Genomic DNA, 15,950 nt, shown 5'->3' on the forward strand with positions numbered 1-15,950 from the left:
GACACCCTAAATGTGATTTGGCCAGGCTACTTGTAGCATGGCCTCCACCTGGAGGTCGTAGCTACAATGAAAACATTTTCTTGAGCACCTGCCTCCCAGCCCTTGCCTTCAAGGCCTTGCTGAGGCACTATTGCTACAGATTCTACATATTTTAATGATCTTCCCTATCTCGTGAAATACCTATTGTCATCGCAGAAACGATCACTCACTGTCATTTTTATATTATGTATATACTTGTATTTTACGCACTTTAGAGGAAACAAATTTGAGGTCTTTTTACAGCCACATTGCACCACATGTATATATTGCACTTTTTAGCGAATATTTTAGGCCACTATACAGCCGTGTTTCACTACACCCCGCAATTAACACCCACATATCATTCAGAAGTACAGATCATCGACTTGGCGCTCTTTGGTCACATCTGGCCCTTGCACCAAGAAACCCTACTAATCAATCAATCAATCATTGCTTTTTTGAAGGAGAGTAGATTGTCTTGTGTTGGGTATCGCCGAAAGATACCCCACGCTTTGTTTTGTAGTTTTTTGTTTGCGTACATTCCTTCGTCCACCAGGGTTTTAGGTTTTTTCTTAGGAAGCCAGACGATTGTGGGATTGTTTCTGTTGCTGCAGCGAGTATACAGGTGGTGATCTGATCATTCATTTAATCTATGGTTAGCTCATCTGATATGTTGTCCAGAGTGGCCTTTTCAGAAAAAGAGGCCAGTCTACTAGGTGGAGTTTCCAACGGGGTGGCCTCAGTGGGATGGTAGGACGACGAGATGTTCTTTTGATCATAGCGGGCATATGGTCACTACCATAAGGTTTATCAATAACACTCCACTGAATATCTCCAAAAAGAGAGGGAGAGCGCAGTGCCAGATCTAGGCAACTCATAGCTCCTGTGCTTGGGCAGTGGTAAGTTGCCGCAGCGGTGTTTAAAAGGGATATGTCGTTTGTCAGGATAAAATCTTCAGGTGTTTGACCCCTGGCGTCAGTTGTTTGACTACCCCACAGGGTGTTATGTGAATTAAAATCACCGGCTAATAAAAATGGTTCGGGTAGCTGGTTTAACATTAACTCTACGTCTCTTACCGTCAAATGTGAATGCGGCGGAATGTATACTGAACAAATGGTGATGGCTTTGTGAGCTAAAACGGTGACAGCAACGGCTTCTATGTGAGTTTTAATGGGAACTTCTCTGGCTGCTATACCACCTGGCAGGACTATGGCTACAGCACCTGACAGCCGGTTCGCCTGAGTACGGTCGCGCCGTACAACAGTGTAACCTTTCAAAATGTTTCTGTGTTTTGCGCCTAGGTTTGCTTCCTGTAAGCACAAGGCCACAGGAGAGAAGTTTATTAATATGTCTTTAATGTCACCTAGGTTGTGTAAAAGCCCTCTACAATTCCAGTGGATAATAAAAGCCATCTTAAAATATAAAGATAAGAAATGGCACTACGGAAAAATTAAGAGGTGAGGTAGAGGTCACAAGGATTTAAAAAGGCTAATACAAATGAGCGATAACCTTCAGGTTACCGCTTTCTTATTTTGAGTTCTTATAGGGATTTTGTCCCTCTTACCGCGCTCGAGAGAGCGCTTGTACTTCGGTGTCAATGACACCGGGTTTTTTGTGTCGACCTCCGTCGCTCTCTCTGAGGCGCTGGAGGACCGAGAGTTGGGCGCCGAGACACGTGTCTCGGGCCTTGGGGTTCGCTTGATCTTAGGGCCCTGTGGGACTGGTGTCTGCAGGGCCGTCGAAGAGGGTGGAGCAGTACTGACTGCTTCCACCACGGGGGCGGGAGGAGTCACTGCGGCACCACTGCGCGTGGGCGCGGAGGACGCCGGAAGCCTCTGTGACGCTGCCCCCGCCTGCGGCACATCGGCATAACTTCTTCGCGGAAGGTACGACACTCTCTTTCTGGCTTCGAAAAACGAGATTTTTTTCTTTAACAGTTAGTGCAATGACTTCTTTTTCTTTTTTTCCAGCAAGGGCAGGACCGCGAATAAGCTGGATTATCTCCCTTGCAGTTAATACAATGTGGCGAAGAGGTGCAACTCTCTGATTGGTGGTCGTTGCATGCATGTGAAGCGTGTCCAAACATTTGGCACTTGAAACATCGTCTGGGGTTTGGTATGTATGGTCTCACATTGACTTTAACATAACCTGCATCGAGCGAGGTAGGCATTACGCATGTTCCGAAAGTGAGTATAACGTGTTTGGTGGGGATTTCTCGATCGTTTCTGCGGATTATTATTCTCTGTACTTTGGTAACATTTTGTGCCTGGAAACCTGCGAATAATTCTTCGTCGCTTAATCCAATAAAGTCTTCTTTAGATACTACTCCCCTGCTTGTATTGAGTGTTCTGTGGGCTGAAACAGTCACTGTCGCTTCGCCAATACTGGTAAGTTCAGACAGCTTATCTGCTTGATCTTTTTTTGTTCAATTCTAGGAGGAGATCCCCGCTAGACATTTTGGAGGCTTTGTATGTCGGTCCGATTTTATCTTTCAGGCATTTGGCTACAAGGAATGGAGAGAGCTTTCTAACAGGCGTGTTACTTTCACTGTGGACTACATAGTATTTGGGGAAAGATGGAGCGTTGCTTCGGAAGGAGAATTGAAATGGTACTTCGGTGCGGCATCATTTCAGACGCCGATCATGGACAACAGAGTTTTGAGCTGCCATAGGAAAGTGCGTGCGTTCGGCAACAGCGCCGACCGCCCACCGCGGAGCCCAACGAGGGGGCGCGGCAGAGCTTGTGTCCAATCCTGCACGACGCCAGCCGTACGCCGTCACTACAACCCAATATGGTGTACCCAAGGTAGGATATCGACACAAGGTTAACCCTTGCCGCCGTGGAGAAAGGAAGTAAATGGAAGAGAGAAGAAGACAGGAAAGATGAAAAGTGAGAGATAAAGACGAAGGTTTGAGTAGAGAGAGATAGGAAGAGGCGACTACGAATTTCCCCCTGGTGGGTCAGTCCGGGGGTCTGCCGAGGAGCTGCCGAGGGCGCACTACTTGTGTAAATGTGGTGCATCAAACGAGCGCTCATCTGACACTTGCAGTTCCACCAACCATTGTGCTAACTGTGACGGGGATCACCCAGCGTACTCGCGTTCTTGCCCATCCTGGAAAAAAGAAAAACAAATCATCGAAATCAAAATCAAACTTAACCTTTCCTTCCAAGAGGCGCGAAAGCGCTTCACGATGAACCAATCTAGTCCGTCCTACACCGATGTGGCGCGCCGGGGGGCAGCGCTACATCACTCGGCGGCCGCCCAAGTCACACAGAGTGTGACAGCGGTCACGCCATCAGCCCTCCGGCCGGAACAGCCAGCGCTGTTCGAGCCCCCGCAATGAAGGAACAGCAGACCCTCGGGCCTGTTGAACCCAGGGCCACTGCTCGGGCAGATCGGCCCACCACTCCCGTGAAAATCCCCGCTCGGCGGGCACTATCCACCGCCTCAGACGTCTCAGACGCCCAAGGAACGGCGCAGCTACCTCGAGCGCGCCGGGAAGAAAGAGAGAGCTCGCATCAAGGGGCCTGGAAAGGCCTCGTGAACTAAGCTATATTTCTTAGACACACGGCACAAAGCACATACATTATGGATACACAGATAATACAATGGAATGTCAGGGGTTTACTCCACAACCTAGACGACATTAAGGAACATTTACATAGGTACACCCCAAAGGTGATGTGTGTCGAAGAAACACATCTTAAGCCTTCGCAAACAAACTTCCTCCGACTGTATGCCATTTTCCGAAAGACCGCAACGAGGCCCTTGCCTCGTCGGGCGGTGTGGCAGTAATAGTAGATAAGAGTGTTGCTTGCCGGAAGTTACAGCTTAAAACGCCCTTAGAGGCCGTTGCAGTCAGAGCAGTGCTTTTTAGTAAGCTGCTGACAATTGCATCCCTATACATTCCACCAAACTGTCAACTCTCCAAAACTGAATTTGAAAGCTTTATTGCGACACTTCCGGAACCATACATTGTCGATGCAGACCTAAATGCCCATCATACCTTGTGGGGCGACTCTAGGTGTGATGCGAGAGGGCGTCTGATTGAAAACTTCCTCTTCAATACGGGCGCATGCTTACTAAATAAGAAGGAGCCAACTTTTTACAGCGTTGCGCACAAGACATTTTCATCTATAGATTTATCCATTGTTTCAAGTACAGTCGTGCCGTACTTGGAGAGGAAAGTACATAAGGACCCATACGGGAGTGATTATTTCCCGATTGTTTTACAGTTAAGGAAACTGGACGAATGTTATCCACATGTACCCCATTGGAAAGTTGACTCAGCGAACTGGCAGCGATACGGAGAGCTGACATATATGACCTGGGATGATATTCGTGTGCTTAGTATTGACGATGCAGTGTCATATCTAACCGCATTTATTCTCGACGTAGTGTCAATATGTATCCCGCAAACAAATGCATCGCCTAATAAACGACGTCTTCCCTGGTGGAACGATAAATGTACGGAAGCACGAAAGAAATAGAAGAAGGCTTGGAATCAGCTCCGTGACTCTCCGACTATCGAAAGCCTTATGAGCTTTAGGAAAATAAAATCAGAAGGCAGAAGAACGCGCCGCCGTGCCAAGAGGGATAGCTGGCAAAAATATATTTGCGACATTAGTTCTTATACAGACGAAAGAAAAGCCTGGAACAGGGTAAACAAATTAAAAGGCCGCGAAACTCATCCTCTACCATTAGTAAACACACAAGCAGACACTCTTGAGGAACAAGCTGATTGTCTAAGAGCTCATTTCCAGCACATTTCCAGTACATCTCATTATACAGATACATTCCTAAGATACCAGCGACAAGCAGAACAGCTGCATTTGAGTCGGAAAGGCACAACCAATGAAGCATACAATCATCCATTTGGAATGGCTGAGTTCCAGGCCTCACTGAACTGTTGCAACAAGTCCGCTCCAGGAAGTGACAGAATATTGTATGAGATGATCAGACACTTACACCCTGAAACCGAAAAAACACTACTGTCACTCTTCAATTCCATGTTCTCTGCCGGCTACATTCCTTCTGCCTGGAAATAAGCAATTGTAATCCCTATTCTCAAAGAGGGCAAGGACCCTTCCTCACGCAACAGTTATAGGCCTATAGCTCTGACAAGTTGTCTATGCCAATTATTTGAGAAAATGATTAACCGTCGCCTCATCCATTTTCTTGAAAGCAACGAGATACTTGACCCCTTTCAGTGCGGTTTTAGGGAAGGTAGATCCACATCCGATCACCTTGTCCGCATCGAGACAAATATCCGCGATGCCTTTGTCCACAAACAGTTTCTCTTATCAGTATTTTTAGATATGGAAAAGGCATACGACACAACCTGGCGATTTGGAATCCTCCGTGACCTGTTTGAAATGGGAGTTCGAGGCAATTTGCTGAACGTGATTCAGAGTTACCTCTCCAATCGCACGTTCCGTGTTAGAGTTAGTAACGTTCTGTCTCGTCCATTTACGCAAGAGGCTGGTGTTCCACAAGGTGGTGCGCTAAGCTGCACTCTTTTGATAGCCAAAATGAATTCGATCCAGACTGCCATACCAAATACTATGTTTTATTCTGTATATGTGGATGACATCCAGATAGGTTTCAAATAATGCAACCTAAGTATCTGTGAGCGACAAGTACAGATTTGCATGGCCTTAAATGGCCTTAAAGGTCCGAACACCCGGCATCGGCTCAACCCCCAGGATCCACCATTCCCCGGACACGGCTAAGCCGCGCACGGCTACACGCGGGAGGGTCCAACCCTCGTGTGCTCGGGTACGTGGTGTCGCAACACACCAAACGCCTGCTGACGCAGAGGCCCCTGCAGGGGTGCTGCATCTAAATGCATATCAGAAGTAAATGGCTTGGCATGTAAATGGCGTGTCCCGTGGTGGAACGATGATTGTAGGATCGCTCGTAAAAACAAAACAAAGCGTAGGGGTTGCTACGCGCCTCCCCCACTGCGGAGAATCTTATCAACATTAAAAAAGTAAAATCCCAAGGCAGGCGAACCCACCGACAGGCCAGAAGAGAGAGTTGGCAGAAGTTTTTATCTGTCCACTGCGAACTCATTAACATTAGCATGGCGCTCTTTGGCCACACCTGGCCCTTGCGCCATTAAACACCAAACGTCATCATCAGAAGTTTTTATCGGGTATCAGTTATGTTCGGGTATTGGTGGTTGAGAGCCTTCGGTTTAGTTTTGGGTAAACCTTTACTATTGTGCAGCGCGACGGTGAGGTTTGGTCGAACTCAAGGGGAACGTGAACGCTCGCTTTGGCGGCACAAAATTTTGGGGGGCAAAATTTGGGGTTCCCAGGTAAGTGGCTTGCATTGAAATTTTGATAGGAAGCCTGGTGGGTTAACACCTGCTTGCCGGCGTTTGCACGCTGAGTGGTATTGTGTTTCCGGGATCGACTCTTCCGTGCCGGTTGTTGTAAGATGGTTTAAGGCATTCCAAGTGCGCAGGGTATGCAGCGAGTAAAGCCCTCTTCTTGCTCGCCAGCCATTCTCTTCCTGCCCAGCGGTTGTCAGGACTGGCCAGTCGAGATTTCCCGGGCCATGGAGGAGCTGTTAGGAATGGCCTACCGAGGTGTCAATATGCAAAGTTTCTCAGCCAGCTGCAGCAGCAGGGTTGGCGTTTTCTGGGAAGCCACCGTCATCCTCTAGCCGAACGGTGCCACTAAGTCTACGGTGTGCAGAGGACAATACGCCGCGTCAGCGACTCTCCGTCGCGGAAAGGCCGAGATGAGTTCGACGAACTAGGCTTTGTTACTGAACCCGCCACCGCCGACCTGGTCTGCCGTGAGCGGGGGAGTTCCCAGGGAAGGTAATTGGCGGCACCTCCCCACGCGCCTTTCAAGACCTAAGCCCCGAGTTGTGCGAAGCCCGTGTCACCTCGGTGGCGGCAGTGAAACCAGTGCGTACCTGTGTGTGTGTAAGCCCTCCCGCTCAAAGGCGGCTCGGCTTCGAGGACCGGTCGAACGGTTCACTCACCTAGGGTTCCAGGGAGCAGGGAGTGTTTATAAGCAGCTGTTTATCGGCTACTAGGGTGTGCTCTGTGATCGTGCTCGTCATCGTGTTCGTCTGTGATCGTGCTCGTGAGCTGTGTGCTCGTGCTGGTATGCTGTAAGCTTCGTCTTGCGTGCTCCATTGGGGAGCCACGCTAGACTGCCGAATGTATCTCTTGTTCTAGTGTAAATATTTGTAAATAAACCCTGTACGCCTAGTTCCTCCCAAGTTCATCCCTACGACCAACAAGCCTTACAACTGGTGGCAGCGGCGAGATCGTCCGACAACTCCTACACCGTGCAAATTCGCGATGCATCGGGGGCTCCGGCCGCCTTGGACGGCGGGTCGAAATTTGTTCGTGGGGTCTCTCGTAACGGTTGTAAGGGGCATCTACCTCGAATGAGCGAACGATCCGTTTTGCGGCTGAGGGACGTCATGCTAACCCCTAGCATTTTTCTTTGTCGTTTTGTACGTCTCTCTCTCCCTCTCTTCACCCCCTCTCTTCACCCCCATGACCGAAACGAGACCGAATTTCGTGTGCCATAATTATTCTGTGCGACGACGAGAAGTGAAAGCCTTCCAACTTATGCGTTAAAGTACGCTCACGTATATTGTACGTAGAGATAAGTGTCGCTGCCTCATAATAATTCCTTCGCCGATGCTACGTCCGATACACATGAGCGCGCCTGACTCGGAAAAACATGCCGAAACGCCGCCGCAAGTACCTGTATGAGGTTGATGCAACTGTGCCGGTGCGTACTGAGCAGCGACTTCGCTCGGCTGACTTTCCGCCCGGTGACAGCGCTACAGTTGGACAGCGAGGTCCCAGCGCTTCTGCTCATGGAGCAGAAGCATCTACGTCAGCTGTATTGGAAACGTGCTGCGAAACCTCCGGCGTAGCGCGGACGGCACAAGGCTCGTCCGTCGATTTGGCACTAGGCGATGACATTGGCGACACAGAAGAATGTGGCGATGGAGATGACCATGCTAACGGATGGTTTTCATCTGAAGAATCCAGTGACGGCGGACTTTCCCCCTCAAGCGACACGGACGACGGCGATGGCGACGAACCGGAATGCGACGAGAGACAGGTACATAGATATGTGCATGTTCTGTATCTGTATACACGGACGTATGCTGCAAGCAATGGAATTTGTAATTGCTTATAATTTTTAGGAAAAAAAAACGGAAAAGGTATCCATTGGAGTAGCCTAAATATGCGTAAGCAGGCCCCCAACTTTCAAGTCACCCCCCCTCCCCACAATTTCAAGTTGGCACAGCCCGAAATTTCAACTGGCCCACACCCGAATTTCAGGTTGGCTCAACCCCACCTTTCAACCTGGCCCACCTATAACTTTCAAGTTGGCCCACTCCCAAATTTCAAGTTAGCCAACCCCACCAATTTCGATTGGCCCACCCACAAAGTTCAAGTTGGGCCACCCCCGAATTTCAGTTTGAACCACCCATAAATTTTAGTTGGCCAGCCCCTACTATACGACACCCGATTAATTTTTTTATGGTTCCTTATCGCTTATAAGCTAACAAATATGTACATTTACACTGTTATAACGATTAAATGTTATAACTTACCCACTGTGCTTGCTCAGCGGTTTTGGTGTTCTACTGCTAAGCACGAGATCGCGTGATGAAATCAAGGTTACGGCAGCAGCACCTTGATGGGGGTGAAATGCAAAAACACTAGTGTACTTAGATTTAGGTGCACATTTAGGTCACCTTATGTGCTCAAAATTAAGCCAAAGTCCCCCACTACAGTGTGCCTCATAATCAGATTGTGGTGTTGGCACGTAAAACCCCATAATTTCTATTAACGTAATAACTTCGCAAATTACACATTTTTGTGCAGATGATAGAAGGCGTTGCACTTCTTGCATGCTGGACTAGTTTTGCCGGGGTACTTGCCAAAAAGCGCATAAACATTAAAAAAGTGACCGAAGTTGTAGAGTATTGGGCACTGGCGTTTTTTATCCTTACTCTTAGGCCTAAACAATAAAATGTTCCTTTCCTTCGACTGCTGCCTAACCTTACATATGGCGACGACAAGAAACCTTATGTGAGGCCAATTGACAGTGCAGAACCGATGAAGGAAGCAAGCCTACTGTGAAAGCTCCCTTCGCCCCTCTTCATGTAAAGAACGGTTAAATTAAAATTATATTATGGAGTTTTGCATGCCAAAACCACGATCTGGTTATGAGGCACGCTGTAGTGGGGAACTTCGTAAATTTTGACCACCTGGGGTTCTTCAATGTGCACCTAAATCTAAGAACACGGGTGTTTTCGTATTCTTCCCCTGTTGAAATGCAGCCATCGTGACCGGGATTCAATCCCGCGACCTGGCGCTTTGTAAGGAACGTTTGCCGCACGCCTGGGTTCAAGAGCATCTCTTAAAAGGTTTACGTAAACACCATTATTCAATAAAGAGAAGTTGTACCATAGCACAATCTTTAAATTGATGTGCTAATTTAGAGACGTGTTGATGCTTTCTTCTAGTTTTGTTCACTAAATGTGAAAAAGTACCACATTCTAGCGCAAAAACTGGTGTGTTCCAGCAACACTGGCATGCCGGTGTCATGCAGCGCATAGCAATGTCATTCATGCTGAACGTGCAACTGAAACAAACATGCCTGGCAAGATGTCTGTCGCACACATGCGCAAGCAAACGTCATATGGCCAAACAGTGAGGTGAAGCGCTTGTTCAAGGTCAGAAGTGGCGTAAGGACGCATGAAGGTAGCTTCAGAGCTACCTTAGACTGAGGAAGCACCAAAGAAGCTGTCACTGAGGGCCCCTCAGTAAGGAATCTTTGAGTGAAATAAAGCAGCCTCACCACGATGAAAGCTTCCTTACTGAGGTAAGAAAACTTTTATTGTTTGGCCCTTATTTTTATTTAAACTTGACTACAGCTAATTATGTCTGTTAATGGACACTATAAAGAGAAACTCGAAGTCATTTGAGAGTGATAAAGTATCTTTTAGAAACTGCATTAATTGATTTTGCCTATACAGTGAAAGCTCGTTAATTCGAACTTCAATAATTCGAATTTATGGATAATTCGAACTGTACGATTTGGTCCGGCCAAGCTCCACAGAAGTGTATGTATAAAAAAGTCCGTTAATTCGAACACGAGAAGGTTCCCTCACGGATAATTCGAACTACGCTCGCCTGGCACACGGCCAGAGAAACGCGCCTACTGCCTACACACAAGGCTGTATTGCCTCCGAAACGGAGAGAACGGCGAGAGAAGGCAAAATCGAAAAAAAAATCTAACCGACGCGGGGTCAGCCAGAAGGCAGCGGCGGCTGCCGCCTCTCCGTTCTACGTAACCTCCGAGACTTCATGCCCGTTGCGAATCTCGGAGGCTTTGCAAATCTTGTACAGCTGCTAATGTGCGGAGATGGCACGGCAAGCGCCATCGTAACACAGCGAATCAAGTACGTCGCAGCTGCGCTTGCAATCAAGAACCAACGAATCAGGGCCTTCGCCACCTTCACATGTTCAGCGTCTTTGTCTCGGCAGTCTTCGTCGGTTGTGCACGTCTGTTTTCAGCTGAGGAGGTATCGGCCATCGCGATTCATTGTGATGGTGTTAAGCCTCGGCTAACGTTCGTTTCGGTGGACATCGGTAGTGTGGCACAGTCGGACCCAGAGCTTCGACTTCAAGATGGCGTGTGCCCGCGGCACACGCCATCTTTTTCTCACACGCCAAATTTCTGACATGCCCTACTGCTTCCAAATCGCAGTGTACTGTTGCTCTCCTTCACTTTCGTTAGTTAGAACTTTCGTTAATTCGAACTGAAGCGGCTTCCCCTTGCGGTTCGAATTAACGAGCTTTTACTGTAATAGGTTGATTATATAAATAGACGATGGTAAAAGATCAATCTTTAGAATTTCGCGCCAACACCTCAGTGCCAGTACGTCGCTGCGACACGACGGGTTTCAAAGTATTTTTCGTATTTAATTGGGCCTTGCTGATTCTGTAAAAGTTCCCGAAACTTGCCGCATGCAATGTGTGGCTGCTTTAGAACTCAGTGCTGCCCATTTTTACATATAAGCTATAACTAAGTCCTAGCAGAATCTGGCAAAATCCATTAACTCACGATGAGCTAGTGCAAGAACTTGAAGGCAGTGCTTTACTTTTGGCACTTTTTCTGGCTTACAAAGCATCTTCTCGGGGTAACAGTGGAATTTTTTATATTGTGTTGAAGGTACTTTACTAATGCAGGTGAACTCACTAGTGTCCCATTAGGCTGTTTACTTGCATGGGCAGATGTATAACTTGATACTGTTTGCAAAACAAATGAAAGATCAAGGTGTATAATTAAAACATAAGTTGTAATAATTTCAAACCTACTTGAGGGAGTGTGCTGCAACTGCAGAATGGAGGACGGTTAGTGCTGAATTAAGGCACATCCCACCAAGTAGAAATTCTGCGTTGTATGGAAATCATATGTTCAACACCAACATACTTAACACCAATTAACTTATAAGTATGTTGGTGTCCAGCATGCCAATATATTCGTATGTTTTTGGGATGCATATCTGCACACTTCTATTAACTTTAGAAAATTTTATACTTTGCATGGACATGTCTTGACAAGCATTTGTCAGCGCAAGTTCGCGTTCGTCTTTCATTAAAGATAATGTTGCCTTGCGCGTATTTCCAGAGCGCCCCATTATACCCTGGATCTCAGCTGAGTAAAGGAAAGCCTCCTGATGATTACAGCATTCAGCCTTCGTCCTAAGCTTTCGAAAGAAGCTACTGAAGACTTACTTCACCTTGTTGAGCTGCACCTGCCTTGTGACACAGCCACAGCAACAACAAGCTTTGTTCTCTTAAAGCAATTTCGCAGCTTTCTCTTGTTGCCATCGCAGCGTTTTTACTGCCCCTACTGCAAGGTGTACATTGGCAAAGACATTGCTAATGGGCTGAAGTGCTTGGAGTGTGACTCCACGTATTCAGTGGAGGAGCTGCAAAAAAGTCATTTGTTGTTTCCCTGAGAAGTGAGGAGCAATTGCGCAACATTTTGGAGTCTCAGTGTTTCAAAGTGCAACTGGGCTCTGAAGCAAACAAGTCAACTAGCTACGATGTTTTAAGCATTCGGCAAAACCTTTGTTATCGTAGGCTGCCACTGTCTCCTTATGATGTTACTCTATTAACACAGATGGCTTCCCTATGTACAAATCTTCAGGATACTCAATGTGGCCCTTACAGCTAGCTGTAAATGAGTTGCCAGAGCACGAACGATGGGATAATATGCTGCTTGGTGCCATCTGGTTTCGACGTGAGAAACCAAAAATTAATTGTTTTTAAGGCCTTTTGTGGAAGAAATTAACCATCTTTCAAGCAGAGGTTTTGCGTGGACAAATGAATACAGGGTTTTATGAACCACAAGGGTGTTTCCTGGACTAGTAACAGTGGACACAGTTGCCAGGGCACTTGTAATGAACATGACAATGTTTAATGGTGCCTATGGTTGCGCATGGCGTGAGAGTGAAGGAACTGTGGTTGCAAAAGGCTCTGGGCATAGCAGACTGTACCCAATTCACCAGAGAGCCAAAGGAAAGGACTGCTGTATCTTTCAGAAAGCATACAAGAAATGCTGATGTGCAAGGAACACCAAACCGAGGGATAAAAGGGGCCAATATACTCTTTACACTCAACCACTTTGTTTTTCCGACTAACTTTGTAGTAGACTACATGCATGTAGTCTGCGTGGGGTTTGTGTGTTCTGTGACTTGCCTGTGGCTAGGCTCCAAAAGAAAGGAGAAGTTTAATTTGAACATCCACATTGAGTTGAACCAACGGCTGATATCCCTCCAGCCTGTGTATGAAATTGGAAGACTACCACGCTCACTTGAAGAGCGAGCCTTCTGGACAGCTTCAGAATGGCTCTATTGGCTTCTATTCTATTCACCTGTTGCTCTAGATGGTCTCTTCCCAAATCCATACTTCTCCAATTGGATAGAGCTTGTTGACATTATGCATTTTCTGCTTGCTAAATCTATTCCTCTCGATAGGCTTCACGAAGTGCACCAAAAGTTGATTAACTTTTTCAAAATTTCAAAAAGCTGTCACACTCGGGTCTAACGTTCATTGCTACGTCAGAAGACAAATCTCGCCGTGTCAACTTTTTCATTTTTTATGATGAAATATTTTGCCACATTGTGGGCATGACTCTTACATGCCATTGTCACCGACTTACTCAGGCATGTACGAAGAACATTGTAGTCACATGTGAGAAAATGCAAATGACTGGTAGTGCGCTGAAGTTATTGCCACACAAGTTTGTTGCAGTAGACAACCCATGAAACTGTCACTGCCAATCCAGACAAAATGTTGAAGGGCATTGCCTTGTTTTTAAAAGATAGAACATTTTTGTCAATGTTGCATTCTGATCTTTTTAACTGCTGAAGTATGTCTGCTTCTAATGTTGCCGTATGAAGTGATTGGATTTGGTTCATTTATGAGTAAATTTATCTGTCGTTCATTGCTTTCTTCGCGTATTGAATTTTTAATGTTTTCATTTTAAGGAATGAGTTCCTGCCATTGTCACCATTTCTCATTGTTTGCTCTTTAATATGTGTACAGTAATTGCATGTTTCAAAGGCAGATTTTCTCTATCTGTGCACATCTTTGTAAATTAATTTCCTGGAACTCTATCGATTAGATTTATCCCCTTTAGGTGGTGTGTGCACAGTTATGCATGTCGTCATATTTCAAAATATTGAATCAGAAGCAACAGCTGGAAGGTTAGCTACTACTCACTGTGGCTGGCTGGATGTTATTACTACTGGCGTCATTTGTTCATGTGTGGGTTCATTTTTTCCCACAAGGTTTTATAAAATAGCGGTTTAGAACAGGGCGGGTTGTCAACTTTATGATAGAGTTGGGTTAAAAACTGAATATGATCCTCCATACCGTGAAAAGGTGCATCTGGCATCCCCCTTTGCTCATAATTAATTAAGTGTCCCCATTTTAACATGAACAGCCGTCTAACATGTTAAGTACGGTTGCCTCTAGTTTCACTGAAGTTCAAGCACGTGAGCCTAAATCTTCTATGCTGTTTTTGATGACTGCACTATCTAGTAAAGTGCTAAAAATTACATAGAAACAAAGAAACGTGTGTAAGATGTCATATTGTCAATTACAAGGCTTTCTTGCTTTGGTTAAGAAATGTACCGTATTCGGAAAAACATTTTCAATGTACACCGGTGAAATTTGTTCTGCGTATTTTGGCTACACCGGGCTTTCGTGTGAACAAAAACAAGAATTGTGGCCATGATAATCCCTTCAGAAAAACATTCATGACAGAAGCTGTTGTTATGACTAGTCCTTTTATTTTAGACTAATTAATAAATGCAAAAGTTCTGAAACAAACATTTTCCTTAGGGCTCAGTAGATGTGAGATATATTTGGGAACGACTCGCAGAGAGAGAGAGAGAGAGCGAGAGAGTGAACTTTAGTGAGCACCAGCGGTTTAGTCGGCTGGGCCTAGGCCTCCCACGATGGGACGTTGAGGTCGTGCCTCTTCGCCGCCTCGTAGGCCTGCTGGGTCGCCCAGAGTTGGTCGTCGAGATGGGAGCTGCGCAGGATGGCGTGCCATCTCGACGAGAGGGTCGCGGGATTAATGTCCGGGTATTGATATTTGCACTCTCATAGCATGTGGGGTAGTGTTTCTGATTGCGCTTTACAGATCTTGAACATCTGGCTCGGATAGACGTCTGGGTGTATGATGTGATAGCGTGTGAGGGAGGGGTATGCATTGGTCTGTAACAGGCGAAGGGTGGTTGCCTGTGTTCTGTTTAACTTGCGGTGAGGGGTGGGGAAGATGTTCTTGATTTCAGCGGTCTGGATGTATTAGCGGTCTGTCGAAGGATCTTGGAGATAGCCGTAGAGTTAGCTCCGTTGGCTTCTGTGGTCATACGAAAAACGCGGATGCTAGGGATCACAGAAAAATATATTTTTTAAATTAAGGTTTGGTGCTTACAAAGAAAATGTTTCTTTTGTCCCCGAACATGTGGTTTTGAGAAAAATAGAAAAATGTTTTGAGTTCCAGAGAAGTAAGGCCACAACATGGCTGCAGTGCAATCTCCAGCACATTTTTTCTTCCCATGTAATTTGCAAAACTGTTCATTACACATGCCTTTAATTGATGTCCTCTATGATATGGGGCTCAGCAACATATCAGAAAACACTCCTGGTGTGACACCGAGCCTCAAAAGCTTCCTCTCTAGCATTGTTCCCATTATTACCATAACGAATGGTATCATATATATACACAGCAGGTTTTGCAATGTATGCTGAAACAAGTGTGATTTTTGACCAGTGCATCAAGTGAAGTTGTTTGAAGACATTGCTTGTGTCCTTGGTCCGCCCATGTAGGCACTTTCTGTCAAGCTCAAGTGCAGATCTGTTTTGCAAAGCTTTCACAAAATTAAACATTTAGGAGCTATAAAAACAAGAATTAGAAAATGCAAAAGTGTGATAATGAGATAACCAGCAATGTGGACATAAGCAAATATCTCTATGAAAATTTTTCACAGCTGTTTAAAAATTTTATTTACTTATTCATTTCTCTATGCTGCACTTCTAACGGGGAATTTTCCTAGGGTGGAAATGCAGCTAGATTATTATGTTAAGTAGCAAAAATCGAACTTGAGCACAACTTTCAGGAGGCAAAAATACACTAAAAGTAACTGTTGAGACAGCCTGCTGGAAGAACACATTGCAATGTGGGCTGATCTATTTGCAATAAAGTAATTATACATTAGGAGCAGTATTTAAGCCCGTTTTAAATATAAAGTAATATAACAAAACCACCAAGCACCATTCAAGTTTGTATATACACAGCCAGCCGGCGAGCTGTATATGCCAACAAATGTGGAGGTATATATTGTGTAT

This window comes from Dermacentor albipictus, chromosome 7 (assembly GCF_038994185.2).
Source record: "Dermacentor albipictus isolate Rhodes 1998 colony chromosome 7, USDA_Dalb.pri_finalv2, whole genome shotgun sequence".
Taxonomy (NCBI): Eukaryota; Metazoa; Arthropoda; class Arachnida; order Ixodida; family Ixodidae; genus Dermacentor; species Dermacentor albipictus.